We start from the raw sequence: 15107 nt of genomic DNA on the forward strand, positions 1-15107 counted from the left end.
TTAAATGTCGTCAGTAAATGTTATTCATTAGTGACAATATTTTTTGTCAATAATAAATACATATATAGTGACGACATCTCACCTTATCAATGATGCTCGTAGTAGTGTCGTCAGTAAAATCCTTTTCATAGTTGCCGTTGGTATTGATTGGTTACTCACAACTCTTTAGAGTCGTCACTAAAAATGGCTCTTTACTGACAACATTTATTATCACTATATACCTTTTTGTTATACACCCTATTTAGTGACAACTTTTTGTTGTTAGTGGAGAAATCTGATTAGTAACAATATATTGTCACTATGAAACCCGATACAAACGATTGTCCTAAAAGCAGCCAATCCAACAATACATCAAATTAGAACCATATAAGGCCTGCTAATTAATATCTAAAAGCATCCATTATACTAAAAAGGAATCCAACAATTCATCAAATCAAAAGAACCATAAAAGGCCTGCTAATTAATAGCTAAAAGCATCCATTATGCTACAAAGGACCAAAATATAATGTTTAAGTTCAATGTCATCCTACAAATACTACAATAGAAGTGGTACTGTGTAACCCAAATTGTTCATGCAAAGTCAATCAAGTTTACAAAAAGCATCCGAGCCTCAGAAGTCATAAAAACTTCCAAAACACTTCACGAGCCAAAAAAGAATCTTTATCTTCATCCTTCTTGAGTCCACTTAGTAGCTGTGAATTTTGCACAAAATCTGACATAGTAGCATTTGTCTGCATAAAGTAGTATAACAATAGTAAGTAACAAGCATTTTGAAAAGGAAAAAAATCTTAGATTTACTTATCACAAACTCAAATAATGAGTAGGAAATTATTAAGGAAAAGAATAAAGAAGGTGAAGAATTGTCATAACAAGAACAATATCCCAAATGAACTCAAAAGTTAGCTATTAAAGTATTAGTAATGTCAATAACTTATTTATATTCTATATGTTCTACTGAAGACAAAGGATTGTTACTTATAAAAATTAGCCATGGATAACATAAAACAATGATTCGCTGCAAATTGCTGTGCTACAATAACTTGATTAAGTTCATTCTTCAACCCGTAAAAGGTTATTTTAAATTAGCTTACTACCCAAAATTAAAGCATCTATATAAATGCCCTCATTAAGTCAATTGGGCAGAAAATTATGTCCATGATTCATATTGCACTTGATTTGTACTATTACAAATCTACCTTATTAAAAGTATGATCAGAAAAAGGTTTTGCCATGCATTACGAGCATATGTGCTCTCATTACCTTGCTGCCTAGCTTCCAGTTGTGTTTAGAGATTTAAGCAGGCTCTACATTTCATTCTGCTGTTTCTGCATCTAAGTTTGTTGGCTCACAAGTGTTTCCATCAGTTGCTGCTGAGATTGGATAGTCATTTCCAATTAAGTGCGCATGTGGTCACAAAAACAAAGGAAAAAGGAAAAAAAGAGAGTTCATGTTAACTCGCCTTAAAGTAAAAAATGCAGCTATATGACAATCTCCTAGTGAGACATTGAGCCTATGTCAGTAGCTTCAATCACTGCAAAAAAGCTAATAATCACAGTACAAACAATTTAAGTTTTGGGAGTTTAATTCACATCAAATTGTACATATGCAGATTGATCTAGCAATACCTACAACTATCAATCTGAATAGAGCATTATTGCTCAAAAATTAAAGGATAGTCAAGCATAGTCATTACAATCAACTTTAGTCAAGCGTAATCTATATTTGAGCTAACCAGTCGTAAATGATTTTTATTAACTAGGGATGACTATGCTCTAGAGATTATTTCAACTAATCAAAATAATCTATGCTCCAGAGATGTCTTTTTAACAAACAAAAAATAGAACATTTAGAGGATTAAATGAGACAAAATAGACCAAACAAGTTGCTAGATGGATTGCACAACTTTTTTAGAAATTAAGAGTAAATAGATGGATTGCACAACTTATTTGTGCTTAGTTTAATCTGTCAAAACCAAATCAAGGCATGTCCTGGTGCCAATACCTTTTGCTCTTCATGGTATTTTGTAGGCCTTGTCCATAAGTCGCTCGTTGACAGAAGCTAAATTTACAGCAGAAAATGGACAAGTTAATTGCAGAGAATTACTCAACTCAGTGATCCAATCTGTACAAGAAGCCGGTGGATTAATTGATTATGCAGAGGTCAGGCATCATACGTAATTACATGAAAGTCTATACTACAATGCAACTTTTCTACAAAAATTCTGTTCAAAGCTGTATTTACATTAAATAAATAGATAGCCGTTCTAGTTGCCACTTAGCATATATCACTTTACTCTGGTATAGACTTGTAACAAATTAACTTTGCTTTCCTAAGACTAAAAAGTACCTAATAGTTAAGTGAAAAGCTATTGAGCTGATAAGCTCTCAATTAATTGAATGAAAAATAAGATAAGGATGAATTTTTCACCGCTCAGAATATGCAAAGGTGAACTCCATGATCCACCTATAAGACACAACTATGTATGTATCTATCTATAAAGTCATCTCATCTTAAACTTCATGCCTCATTCTTAAGTGATTCAATCTGAGTTGGTTAATTATCCACAGTGAAATTACAGCAGCACTATATATCAATCTTAAATAACAAGCCAAACTCCTAGTAGGTAAATACTAAATTGAACTAACTTGTGAAAGCTTTTAGCTAGCTTTCCATTTTAGGTTAATGTGCTCGAGCTTTTCTTGTATCAAGGCATACAAGTTAAGACCCAACTAAAATGTGACTAATTCCATATCAATTCCACTATTTTCCTATTGTCAAGACTATTTCAAGTGATTCTTTTAAGTTCATAAGACCCCAGATGAATCAGCAGATTATCATGATCACTTAATATTGTTTGGATAGCCATAGGTCTATAGCAATTGCCTTTCCTTGTATCATTTCCAACATCTTTTAAGTGAAGTGACATAATACAGTAATAGGAACACAAAGGACTCGTATGGTAGACATAATACAGATTGACCTAACTATTAAGTGAAGTGACAAATTTGACTATATATTTAGATGTTTAGAACAACAGGAGGAATACAAAGGACTGGTATGGTAATGGTTGAAGTTAGTATCATAAAGCCCACCATCAAGTCCATCTTACAAAAATCTATTTTTTCCTTTTTTTCTTAATGAGATCCCTTTTTGGGAAATAGGAAAAAATTACCACTCCAAATCAAACAAACAAGAAACAGGGCCATACACGCTTTGGCAATGTGAAGGAGAAAGCACACTCCAACTAAATAAATAGTTTATTGGTGAAATTCCCATTACAGTTAACCAAATTTCAACAAAACAAAAGATATCTTTGACAGTACAAAAATTTTCACCAAACCTTGTACCTATATCTTGAGCTACTTATCCACTTAATTAAATCCCGAATCACTATTTTTCATTTCCCTCTTAACCCAACACCATTCTACCAACTAGTTTCCTCGCATGCAACCACTTACTACCAAAAAATTCACAAAATCACTCCTAATTCTCTTCCATTCCCACTAACACAAAAAATGAAACACTAAATTTGCCCTCCTAGGCCCATCACAAATCGGTATGTACCCACAATCGAATCTCTCTAAAGCCCCTTGTTTTGTATAAGAAAAAGTTGGGAAAAAATTTTAGGGTAGAAATCCACAACAAAACAAATTCCACAATCAGGAGATGACTCCATCCATAAATCAAAAGAAACCCAAAAAAATTGGAGAGAAATTTTTAGCAAAAAATTAATTAGGGCAAAAAATTTGGGAAAATTTTCAGGAGAAAAAAGAGAAAGGGCGGACCTTCTATTGTAGAGTGTTGGTGGTAGAGGAAGTCTTCGATTCAGCACTGCAGAGCCATAATCAATCAACAGATATAAGGAGGAGAAGTTCTTCTATTTTGTTTGGCAAAGATGAAGAGATGAAGAGGGAGAAACTCATTTTGGTTCTAAGTGTTGGGCGTATAGTGTATAGTGAAAGAGTACTAGGAGCCGGTCTTGATTTCTAAGTGTTTTATGTACACCCGCGCCTCTTCTTTGTTTACTCACTTTTAATGAAATTTCAATTCCTTAGCTTCCCCCCATTCTTGTTTAGTTGCAAAATTTCAAATAAAGTTTTTTAGTTTTACTTTTTAGTTGAAGTATAATTTTAGTAATATATTATTAATTTATATTTGTTTATGCCTTTTTGAAACTATTCATAAAGGATGAGAAATTTGCTGCATTAATACTAGTGGTAAATGTACATTTTTCTACTTCAAATAGTTCGCTTTTTCATGATATCAAATAGCTCATCCAGTGTTAATATTCACGTCACTGTCTAGAAATTGTGAAATTACTACAACTTATTTATGTTTCTTTCATTATTTTAGCCTAATAGTACAGTAGTATTTTCAATTATTTTACATTGAGAAGCACGAATTTTGATGGCTATTCTTGCTTTAAATTATTGTACGATAACCTGAAACTTGTCATAAAACATGACTTTTTGCAGTGAATTAGACTTTTGTCAAAAATTACCTTGTCATAAAAAGTACCTTTTGCAATACCGTAGTTCTTAAAGTCAACTCTTTCTTATTAAAAATATTTTAAAAAAAAGATCAATTAGATAGGAAAAATATTTTTTCATAAATAATTCATTTACTATTAGTCAAACATAAAACTTCACATTTAATTTATTACCTTTGACTAAAAAATAAATAATTAAAGCAATAAATTGATTTAATTAATTAACTAAAGAGTTTAGGATTTATTTGCTTTAATAACTAGTTCAATTTACAAACTCTTACAGCTTAACATTTTTCAAATATTGGGAAATTAACTACAAAATTTCTTTAGTCCTTTTTCCTTTAACAAGTCATTCTTTGACAAATTAATATGACCAATTTGACTAAACTAGTCAAATTGCGAATTCATATGAAAATCAAGAGGCTCGAAATTGTATGATAGTCAACCGGTTTCATTAGAAACAAATCAATATTAATATTAATATATTGCCAAAGTTGTAAAAATTCTAAGATTGTTTAGTAACAACATATAATTATCACTAAAGCTATCCATTATTATAGTGACAACAGAGAGTTGCCAGTAACGAAAGTACACAAGCTTCAGTGATGATATTGCAAAGTTGTCAACAAAAATAGAGCTAGTAATAGTGATGATATTCATCAAGTCGTCACTAAAAGTATTCACCAATAACTCCGGCTCTCTTGGATCTTGTTAGAGGGAATATGTTTGTGATGACAAATACAAGTCGTCACTAATTAGTTAGCTCTATGAGACATTTGTGATGACTTTCAAAGTTGTTGATAGAGGACCTCATTCTGTGACAACTTTTCTATTGTCACTAAGAAATATTGTCACTGATGACCAAATTTCTTGTAGTGGTGAAAATGGAACGATTCTTGAAGTTCGCCTATTTAGGTTTCACGGAGAATCTAATCTCGAAATAGTAAGATTGATTTGAGAAGAAAATAATAAGGCACTAGTAAGAACAAGAGCTTATGATTTCTTCTCGAACAACTTTATAGATAAGTTTTGGAAAGTGAACTAAGACATAGAACCTTCATATTAAGAAATAAGGCCCGGTATCTTGTTGTGGTTGTAAATGATGATAGTATCCTCGTGGAAACCTAAGAACTTACTCGTATTAAGTAGAGACTAGTTAAGATTTATATGCCGAGGTAACCTATAAGCGAAAGAAAACAAGAGTACTACGGCTCGAGCTTCCATTATGAATAGCTATTCATTTTGATCCTTTGATTTGCCTGGCAGGTTAGCACTTGACTTAAGCCAATTGGTAAGATGACTACCTTGGAAGAAATGCATAAAGAGATGAACATTCTTCGAAATGAGGTAGAATTTCAAAAGAAACTGGTTGACTACTGGGAAGGGCGGTGGAAATAGGAATATGTAGAGAAAACTGAGTTGCTACGTAAAAATGTAGAACTGGAGAGGGAATACAAGGAAAATCCTCAAACTGGTCAAGCCGTCACTTCTCACGCAAGTTGTGGATACTGTGGCAAGATGAACCACACTGCAGACAAGTGCTGGATAAAGCAAGGAAAGTGTCTGGGTGCGGTAGTATCGAGCATAAGATTTCGAATTGTCCCGGTACATCTAAAAAGAGGAAATACTCAGCAGCCAGCTAGATTCGCCACAAAGTAATCTAGTGCCAAAAAGGTGTCTAAGTGCAAGAAGTTTTTCGAGTGGGGATAGATAACTTCACTTGAGGGATAGAGATTGTAACTTTACCCTAGACTAGACTGGCACTTTTGGAGATTTAATCTTTTGTATAAGGGAAAGTCTTTTGTTATTTTGTATCTTGGTAACTCGGCACGTTTTGCCATAATCTTGTTGTTTCCCTTCCCCTTTTGAAATGGTTTGATAAACCTATTCCAACTTGATGTACCCATTATGATCCTTATGACATATGAAACTTTACTCCGTTTTTGATTGGTTTTATGACTTACATGTATGTTTAAATCTTGCCCCACACTTTTAGATTTATAATAAAACACGAATGGTGTTAGACATAGTCGAGATTGTGCTTGAGAATATAGACCACCTTGAGGTCTTAGAGGCGACCAGGGATCGTGACCAAATCGAGGGCTTGGTGTTGAAGTCGGGATCCCATGTTTGATTGCCAATTTGATATATTAATACTGTGAGACTTGGGCTGGTGAAAGGAAATCTTTGGTAGATTTGATGAGCCTAATGATTGAGGGATTGGATAGCACATTTGGAATGGAAGTTTGAGGCTATATATATATAAATATATATAGATTATCGAGACTTGAACGATGTGACCATTAAGAACAAATACTCCATTGTCTCACATAGTTGGGGATTTAGACCAATGGCAAGAAGCTGTGATATTATTCAAGTTGAATTTAAAGTAAAGCTATTACCAGTTGAGAACCCTAGAAACTTATGTGTTTAAAATCACTTCCAATTCAAGATAGGGATACTTTGAACTTTTAATTATGCCGTTGGATTTACCAATGCACTAGCAGCAATTATGACCTGAATGCATCGGGGTTTTAAATCGTAATAGGATTAACCTATGGTGACATTTATTAATGATATATCGGTATACTCTAAGGTTGAGGAGATCATGAAAGATACTTGATGATGTTTTACAAATCTCATGAATGCACCAACTTTCGTTATGTTCGATAAATGTGAATTCGATTGGAGGGAAATAGCCTTTCTAGGTTATACAATATCTAAGGAAGAAATTGTTATTGACTCATCTATAGTGGAAGTTGTTTAAGAGGAAACGATTAGAAAATCCTACCGAAATTTGGAGTTCTTGGAGGTAGCCGAACCTTTTCTTTGGTTTGATCAAGGAATTATTTTTTTAAAGAGTGCAAGACTTGGCAGGTTATTTGGGATTTTAATTGTGAGGAAGAATTTTAAAAGTGAAATGTATTTAACCGATGCACTTGTGATAGTCCTACCGAGCGGAGGAGGTAGTTTTGTAATTTATCCAGATGCTTTAAAGGATAGATTAGAATGTATACTAACGATATAGGATGAAACGGTCGTGTATGTCTCTAGAAAGTTAATATATCACGAGAAAAAGTAATCAACTCATGATTTGGAGTTAGTAGTTATAAATTTGCATTAAGAGTGAAGACGTTACCTATGTGAGAAAAACATAAGGCCGATTATGTTGCCCTATGATCTGGGAATCAAAATATCTAATGAGGAAAATCAAGGTTTGATTGCTAGTTGAATGAATAGAAATTGTCCAGCATGGGTTGGAAAACGTAAGTTAATGATTGATCCGGTAGACTTAACCATTACGAGAATGATATTGTCTTAGGTGTGAATTTCGAGGACGAAATTCCTTTTAAGGAGAGGAGGATGTGAGGACCCAAAATTATTTTTTTATTATTTATCGAATATTACAAGTTTACTTAAATATTTATTTACTCATTTTCTCCGAATTATTTATTTCGACCATTTGAAAATCCATTTATATGGAACAGCGCCTCTTTTATATTTTAAAGCGTTTTGTTAGAAAATTCACTTTTCGAAAATTCGTTTAGTTCGGAATAACGAGTACACGTTTTTCTGGGCTATACTTGAATCGGGAGTGTATTAATATTGGAGAATTAAGAATGATCAATAATAGATTAAGAAAGGTTAATTGAGGAATTAATACTCAATTCACGTGAGGACTCGCAAATTTACGTATTTTAAATTCCTATTTCTCGCTTTTTAATTATTTACTTGACCATTTACTCCGAATATTATTTTCCAACCTCTTTAGACCTAATTACATGGATTTATAGCTTTTTTATACTTTTAAAGTGTCTTGTTTCAAAAACTAATTTTTGAAAGCCCGTTAAGTGAAAATAGCGAATGCGCGTTGGAAATACTAGTCGATTTGGGGATATAATGAGCTTGAAAAATTGAAAAATTGTACATTAGTGTTGAAATAGGTATTTTATGTTTAAGTACTCAAGTATTAGTTAGTAATACTATCGTTATAAGAGTTTCTTGGAAGTTTCACTTTATCGCGCTTAAATCGGAAGTACACGTTTTTACGCGCGCGATTAATTGAGGAACTTAAGGCTATTATTTTTGGACTATTAAGAGTGAATAACAATAGTATATATACAATTGCATTAGAGGTTTAGTGCACTAGTGAAATAAACTCGAGAGGAATCGAGCACGAAGCGCGCGTGTACGCGCACTATCCTTAGTTGACTTTTGGAGCATTTTGGGCCACACATTATTAAGCTTCTCATGGGTGCATCACACTAGATCAAAACCCTTCAATTCATCATCTGAAGTGGCGTGCAACACTCTCATTTTCTTGCTCTAAGACAGCCGTGCACCTCAAGAAGAAAACCCACCAAAGTTCTTCATTTTTCCCTCATCAAATCTTCACTAATCCTTCACCAAATCACACCAAAATTTCACCATACATAGCTAATCACTTGGAGATTACACTAAGCTAAGAAAAAAGGGCTATTTTCACGGATTTCTTGGGCCAAGAAGGAACCGAAAATTTCTGCTTTGGACACCAAGTAAAGTAAGCAACGATCAACTACCGAAATCTTGATTTATGGAAGTTCTAGTGCTCATACAAACTCATGCATGCAAGTGGGTAGCATTATTTTGAGGAAAAAATTGTTGTGTGGGCTCTATGAACTCCCACTTGGATTGGATGGACTGATTTGGTGAATAATGATGAAATTAATGTTGGTTTAGTGCTTAAATTAGTGGATTAATGTTGTATTGTTGGTAGAAAATCAAAGGAGGTGCTTGGAGCAAAAGTGACCATTTTACCCCTGCCTTGTCCGACCACTTTTGTGCAACATTTTGAGGTTCTAATGGCTTTATTATATTTTTTATATGTTATATTGGTTGTGTAAATAGTTTCATTGAAAAATAACTTGATTTGGTCACCCAAATGTTGGATTCACGAAAGCTTAGAAATTTGGAAATTTATCCCGTATTCACCCAGGTAGTGTATTTTTTTCAGCTATATCTTTTTACTCTGATGTCAGAATTGAGTGGCGTTTGTGGCACTGGAAACTAGACATTCCCAGCTTTCTATTGGTATAAAATGCACTTTCTGGTTGTATTTGAGTGAGCCAAACCATTCGTTTGAAATCCACTGTCCTGTTTCATTGCTTCCTGGAAGGCAGCACATGAGCTGCAAATTGATGCTCACGAATGAGCTGTTTATGGACAGATTTTGAAAATGGTTTCTTCTGAGAAAATATAGCCTTGTGAGTCTATTTTTCTAACACCACCAACAATGCTCAATTCCGTGTTGAATTGTGTGATTTATGATCGAAATTCAAAACTGACTTTGTGAACGAAAACAGTGTTTTGGACAGATTTGAAACTAACTACGGTTTGGGACTTGTTATCCAAAGCTTCTTATTGTCAATCATCTATCAAATGCACCTTGAACATATTTTGGACATTTCCTACTGGAATGAATCATGTTTGAGATGTTCCTTGACCAAATTTTTGGAAACGGCAAAACGGAAGTTTAAAGGCAGCTTAGCCTTAGAATTTCTTGTGAATTCAATGGTTTTGTTAACCCACTTTGTGCTTATTTATCCATGAAATTTGGTAGAGGAACAACCCTTATATGGCAGTATTATACTGCTAATTTTGGTGTTATTCCGAGGCCGTTTCATTGCTCAACTAAACTTCCAAAGTTCGTGACTTGATTTTGGAAAACCCTTGTTTAATAAGGAAATTTGGATAATTTTGAGCTACCATATCTTGGTGCTCGAAACTTCAATTCTCATTCCGCTTGTTTTTTTTAAACTTGGATTACAATTCTAATAGAGTTCCAAATTTCAAAGGCTAGTTGAAATTGAGTGAATTTTTGCCGAATTTCCAAAGTTGGCTAAAAACCAACCCCGAAAGCTGTCTTTATGTTCAAAACAGCAACTTTGAGCCAATTTTTGATACTTTCCGTCTCGAATCATGGGAAAGTGTATTCTATAAACTTTTAGCACCTTCGAAGAGGTTTCCAACAGTACCAAGTTTTCCAATTTTTGACTTGTAAAGTGTGAGATACGATTTTTCTAATGTATCGTATCAAAACTGAAATTTTTCGAATTCCAAGGAAATGGAGTTTTTCAAGTACTCCTTATTCCTTCGATATTACTTGAACGTTTTATACTTGATTTTCAAAATGGAAACAAAATTTCTCTTGTATTTTGAAAACCCACTTGAGAGCCTTGATTTAGGATCAATAGGGCTCGTTTCACGAGACTTTCTAAGATTGTACTATGGTACGATCTTCTTTAATAGTAGGGGTTTGTAAATGATAGTGTGACGGCCCCACCTCCCCCTAAGGTGTACCAAAGGGTTTGGCGGGTCGCCTGTCCAGATCTCGCCGGGACTCACTCACTCACTCACTATAGTCCTCCAATGAAGTATAAAATAAATCTCAAGTATTACATCCATTTCTCCAAGAATTACATATTACGAGTACCAGAAAGTAAAATCTAGAAAAACTGATAACTACAACCACCACGCCAACTATATACATCTTACTCATCCACTTTTAACAAATACAAATTCAAGTATTCTATAGCTCAAAATCTAACCACCTTCCCGAGCGATCCCCGCGTCGACCCCCTGCTAAGGAAAACAAATGGAACGGGGTAAGCTATATGCTTAGCAAGTAAACAGGGGCAAAAGCATAAATTTCACGTAACAACAGTTACACAGTAAGAGTAAAGCAAAAGCAGAAAAGTAACATCACATAATAAGGATACAGGTGGCTCCAAAGCCAGATCGTTTGCCATGTGTGACCTCCTGCCGACACTCCGTCGACCACAAATAATGGTCCGTAGAACTTCACTTGTACTCCCACCGTACATCTTATCACCCTCTCTGGCCAGACACCTCACAAACTTGCTCGAGTGAACGAAATTGAGCTTGGTTCACAAGCTCGGGTCACAAACTTGGTCCACATAATCGGTGAACCGGATTCACAAACTTGGTGACCTCAAACCAGGTTGGACTGACTTCGACCAAGCCCTAACCGGCTCGAATAGTCCATCTAGGTCATGAGATCGGGCCCCAAACTCACAAACTTCACAAAATTTACTCAAAAGTCACCCCGAGCCACAAGCCCAAGGGGTTTAGTTCCAAAATGATTCATATACATATGCCATGTACAAATATGTGCGTAAATTAGGGTTTAGGTCGAGTGCGATAAAGTACACCCTCGCCTAGGTACCCTTTTCATACATATCGAAACACATAAGTAACTAACACATAAGAACGGCCTGAATACTTACTCAACGAACAAGGATAACAAAAGGACGAAATTCACGTCGCGAAGAGTAGCTAGTAGGCCCCACCGGCTCCACCTAGCTCACCACCGTCTGAAATAGAAGATTACGTCACATAATATAACAAACGGCTACTATTATGCCTAAAACACGCAAAACGACAAAATGGGCACATGCAAGTGCGGAAACGGCATACGGAAACGGGAATGGCGGCCTAGCCGTTTTGCCGTCAAAACTGTTTTTGAGCACAATTGAGGCTACGCGTGTCAGATCAAGGTACATGAGGTACCGTTACGAAGCTAAGAGAAAATTCTATAACTTTCATGAAGACACATAAATCCGGATCTGAACAGAGATGGGTCGAAAGTATGGAAAACAGTGCCAGAAATGTGCACTTTAAGGTGACGGACAGGGTAAGTTTGCTGGATTGTAACTCCCAGCTCACAAATCAAAATCAAGAAATTCCAGAGGCATTAGAAAGCTGAGACATAAGGCTAAAACTTTGATGTTTTGGCCAAGACCTGGATCCACTCATAACAGAACGAAAATTGAGTGCCAAAGTACGCGTCAGAACTGTCCAGATTCAAAGGCAGTTCTGACGATCGATCTTGTTTTGGTCATAACTGGAGCTACGGAACTCGGATTTTGACGCACTTTATACCGTTTCGAAGCTAGAACCAAGATCTACATTTTTTTTAAGAGGTCAACACCCAGTTTGTGAGGACCCCAAAAATACATATATAAACCTGTGCATATTTCATTTGCATTTTCTTTAATTCTTTAATAATTTCTAGCATTACTTTCACTTGTTTCCAAATAAGTTCGTAAAAACACTTTTCATGTGAGAAATATTATAATTTTCCTAAGCTGTGAAATTTCTTGGTTTTGCTAGACTAAATTAATACATTTGGAGTTAGAATAATTTATCGCCTTAACATAAAATGCTAAAATACTTTGTCTTCTCTATGTTAAAATTAATACTACCTGAGTAGATTAATTATATAAAATTTATTGAATTTCAATAATTAATTCCAATTAGTTGCTAACGTTAAATGTTAATAGGAATTTTCACGTTAAGATGAAAACCAATGCGTTTTAGATAAACATGATACTAATATACTAAACATACTTAAGGCGTGAAAATTACAGTCTTGTAAGATTAGTGTATGATTAGGCGTTCAAATCACAATTGGGGATAATTTTTAGAATTAAGTTAGAACCAAGGACTTAAGTGGAGGTCAAGAGGACAAGTGAAATGACTAAACTACCCTCCACTATCTCACAAATTATCATGCAGCCAAAACCATTTGCGGACAACATCATAGCCAACCTTCTCATTCGGCGGCCAATGCAAATCTTCTCCAATCCAACACGCAAGCCTCTCAAACACACAACCTCTTCCTACACTCAAACCCTTCTCAAAACCGTGGCACCACCTTTCTCCCTCCTCATTTCTATATCACAAACCACTACCGCAACTCCATTCCACCTCCTCTGCAACAATTCACCTTAGACCACACTCCACCTTCACCTCGTTAACATCGACTGAGATAGAGAGGGAGAGACTGAGCCGCACTCTGCAATCCGAGAGAAAAGAAAGGATGCGTGCGAGCTGCGAGTCTTCTGTTCTGTCCATGAGCTTGAGGGAAGAGACAGTGCGTGAGCTGCTGCTGCACTCTCCACCTCCACTTCAACCAGCTGCAATCCATCTCCAACCGCAACACCACCACACCTGCAACCACCGGCAACCAAGACAGCAGCCAATCATCCATCGCGTGCGTGAGATAGCCGTGAGGAGAGTAAGACAACTTCAGCTTCTGCCGCGTGAGTAAGCTTCCAGTAGAGGTAATCTCTGGGCTGAAACCAATAGATTATAGGTAGATTAAGCTGTATATGGACTTGCATGTGAGGTTGGAGTGTCCGGATGAGGAAATCAAAGAAAAGGAAAATCTGATTTTTGATGGAAATAGTTTTGCCGAGAAGCCGAAACAGAAATGCAGCTTTAATCTTGTTTCTTTGGAGTAATCTGAGCTTTTAAATGTTGTTAACTAACGAAGAACTAGGTGATTAAGTCTTGCCTCAAGTTAGTTAGTTCGGATTAAGCTAGAAAATAAGAGATGAAACAGAATCGGCTTGCCTGCAAGCTCATCCGAGAGTGGCCGAACAACTTGCTGGTTGATTGATGAATTTTTGGTAACAACCGAGCTGAATCTGGACTGGAAATGCTAGCTAATTAGTTCAGTAGTTGTGCATGTGAGATTTAAGTGCCAAATACAAGGTTTTAACCGAAGGAAAATTTTGTTTATGACTGAGTAAATGCTGGAAAATTTACGTGACTTGCCAAGGGAGTGAAACCAGAATTTGCAGTTGTTTCTGGAATTTTTTCATTAGCAAACAATGTTTAGAAATGCATGAAATATATGTGTCTTAAGTCTTGTAAGATATTCAGTTGTAAAGTACTTGATCCGTTGGATAAATTGACCAAAAATGTTGAAACATAGCTGCTGCAATTTTTTCCAGCTTAGCCGATGGTGGCTCTTTTGAGTTTTAATGGAAACTTGGTGAGTGGGCTCTATAAATTCCCACAATGACTTGGATGATCTGATTAGCTAGTCAAGTATTTGCTTGTCGGATTTGAGTACTTAATATCATGTATTAGCCGAGTAAAAAGTTGGATTTATGACCAATTAGCTGCTGGAAATTCTGTTTAGCCGATGACAGATTTATTGTGGTGGGATTATTTGCCAAAATTACATGTTATTTGTTTTATTTCATGTCGGAAAATTTTGATGGTGGGCTCTATGAACTCCCACCCTTGGATTAACGATTGATGATGGATATAATGCTAGTTTAGTGCTTAAATGGGTAGATTAATGATACCTAGCTAGTCTCGACTTCAAGGGATGTGTAGTTCAAAAATGTTCAGGTTTGCCCTGTTTCAATCGCACCCCATTTTGCAGAATTTTGAGGGTTTCATGACTTATATATCATGTTTATATGTTGAATATATGGTGTATAAAGTTTCATTTAAAAATATTGGGGTTTGGTTGGTCAATGGGTCAATTTCGTGAAGCCAGTAAATCTGGAAAACTGTTTTCGTAATACTCTGACCCGCTTTTGTATTTCGGCCATAACTCTGTGCTCCAATGTCAAAATCGAGTGCCGTCAGTGGCATTTGAAACTAGATATCCCAGCCTTTCCAACGGTATAAATGCATGTTCTGGTTCCATGTTCGTGAGCCAAACCAACCATTTTAAGTCGGCTATTCGGTTTCTCTGTTTTACAAGAACAAAATGCTGAAGCTGCAACTTGTGGCTCGAATTCGATCTAGTTGCGCG

At 35.6% G+C, this 15107-nt stretch overlaps 1 long non-coding RNA gene across 5 annotated transcripts; it reads right to left on the minus strand.

The window, feature by feature from the left end:
- Positions 1-424: 424 nt before the first annotated feature.
- Positions 425-3983, minus strand: LOC113707972 (uncharacterized). Of its 5 annotated transcripts, none has more exons than XR_011820934.1 (4): positions 3786-3983; positions 2002-2058; positions 1261-1370; positions 425-731 (listed from the first exon to the last, which is right to left on the minus strand). It is a non-coding gene; the product is annotated as an uncharacterized lncRNA (long non-coding RNA). The 5 variants fall into 5 exon arrangements; XR_011820931.1 differs by having other exon boundaries at positions 1261-1542; XR_011820932.1 differs by having other exon boundaries at positions 2002-2121.
- Between the last annotated feature and the right edge of the window lie 11124 nt (positions 3984-15107).

The sequence above is a fragment of the Coffea arabica genome, chromosome 9c, assembly GCF_036785885.1.
Source record: "Coffea arabica cultivar ET-39 chromosome 9c, Coffea Arabica ET-39 HiFi, whole genome shotgun sequence".
In the NCBI taxonomy this organism is placed as follows: domain Eukaryota; kingdom Viridiplantae; phylum Streptophyta; class Magnoliopsida; order Gentianales; family Rubiaceae; genus Coffea; species Coffea arabica.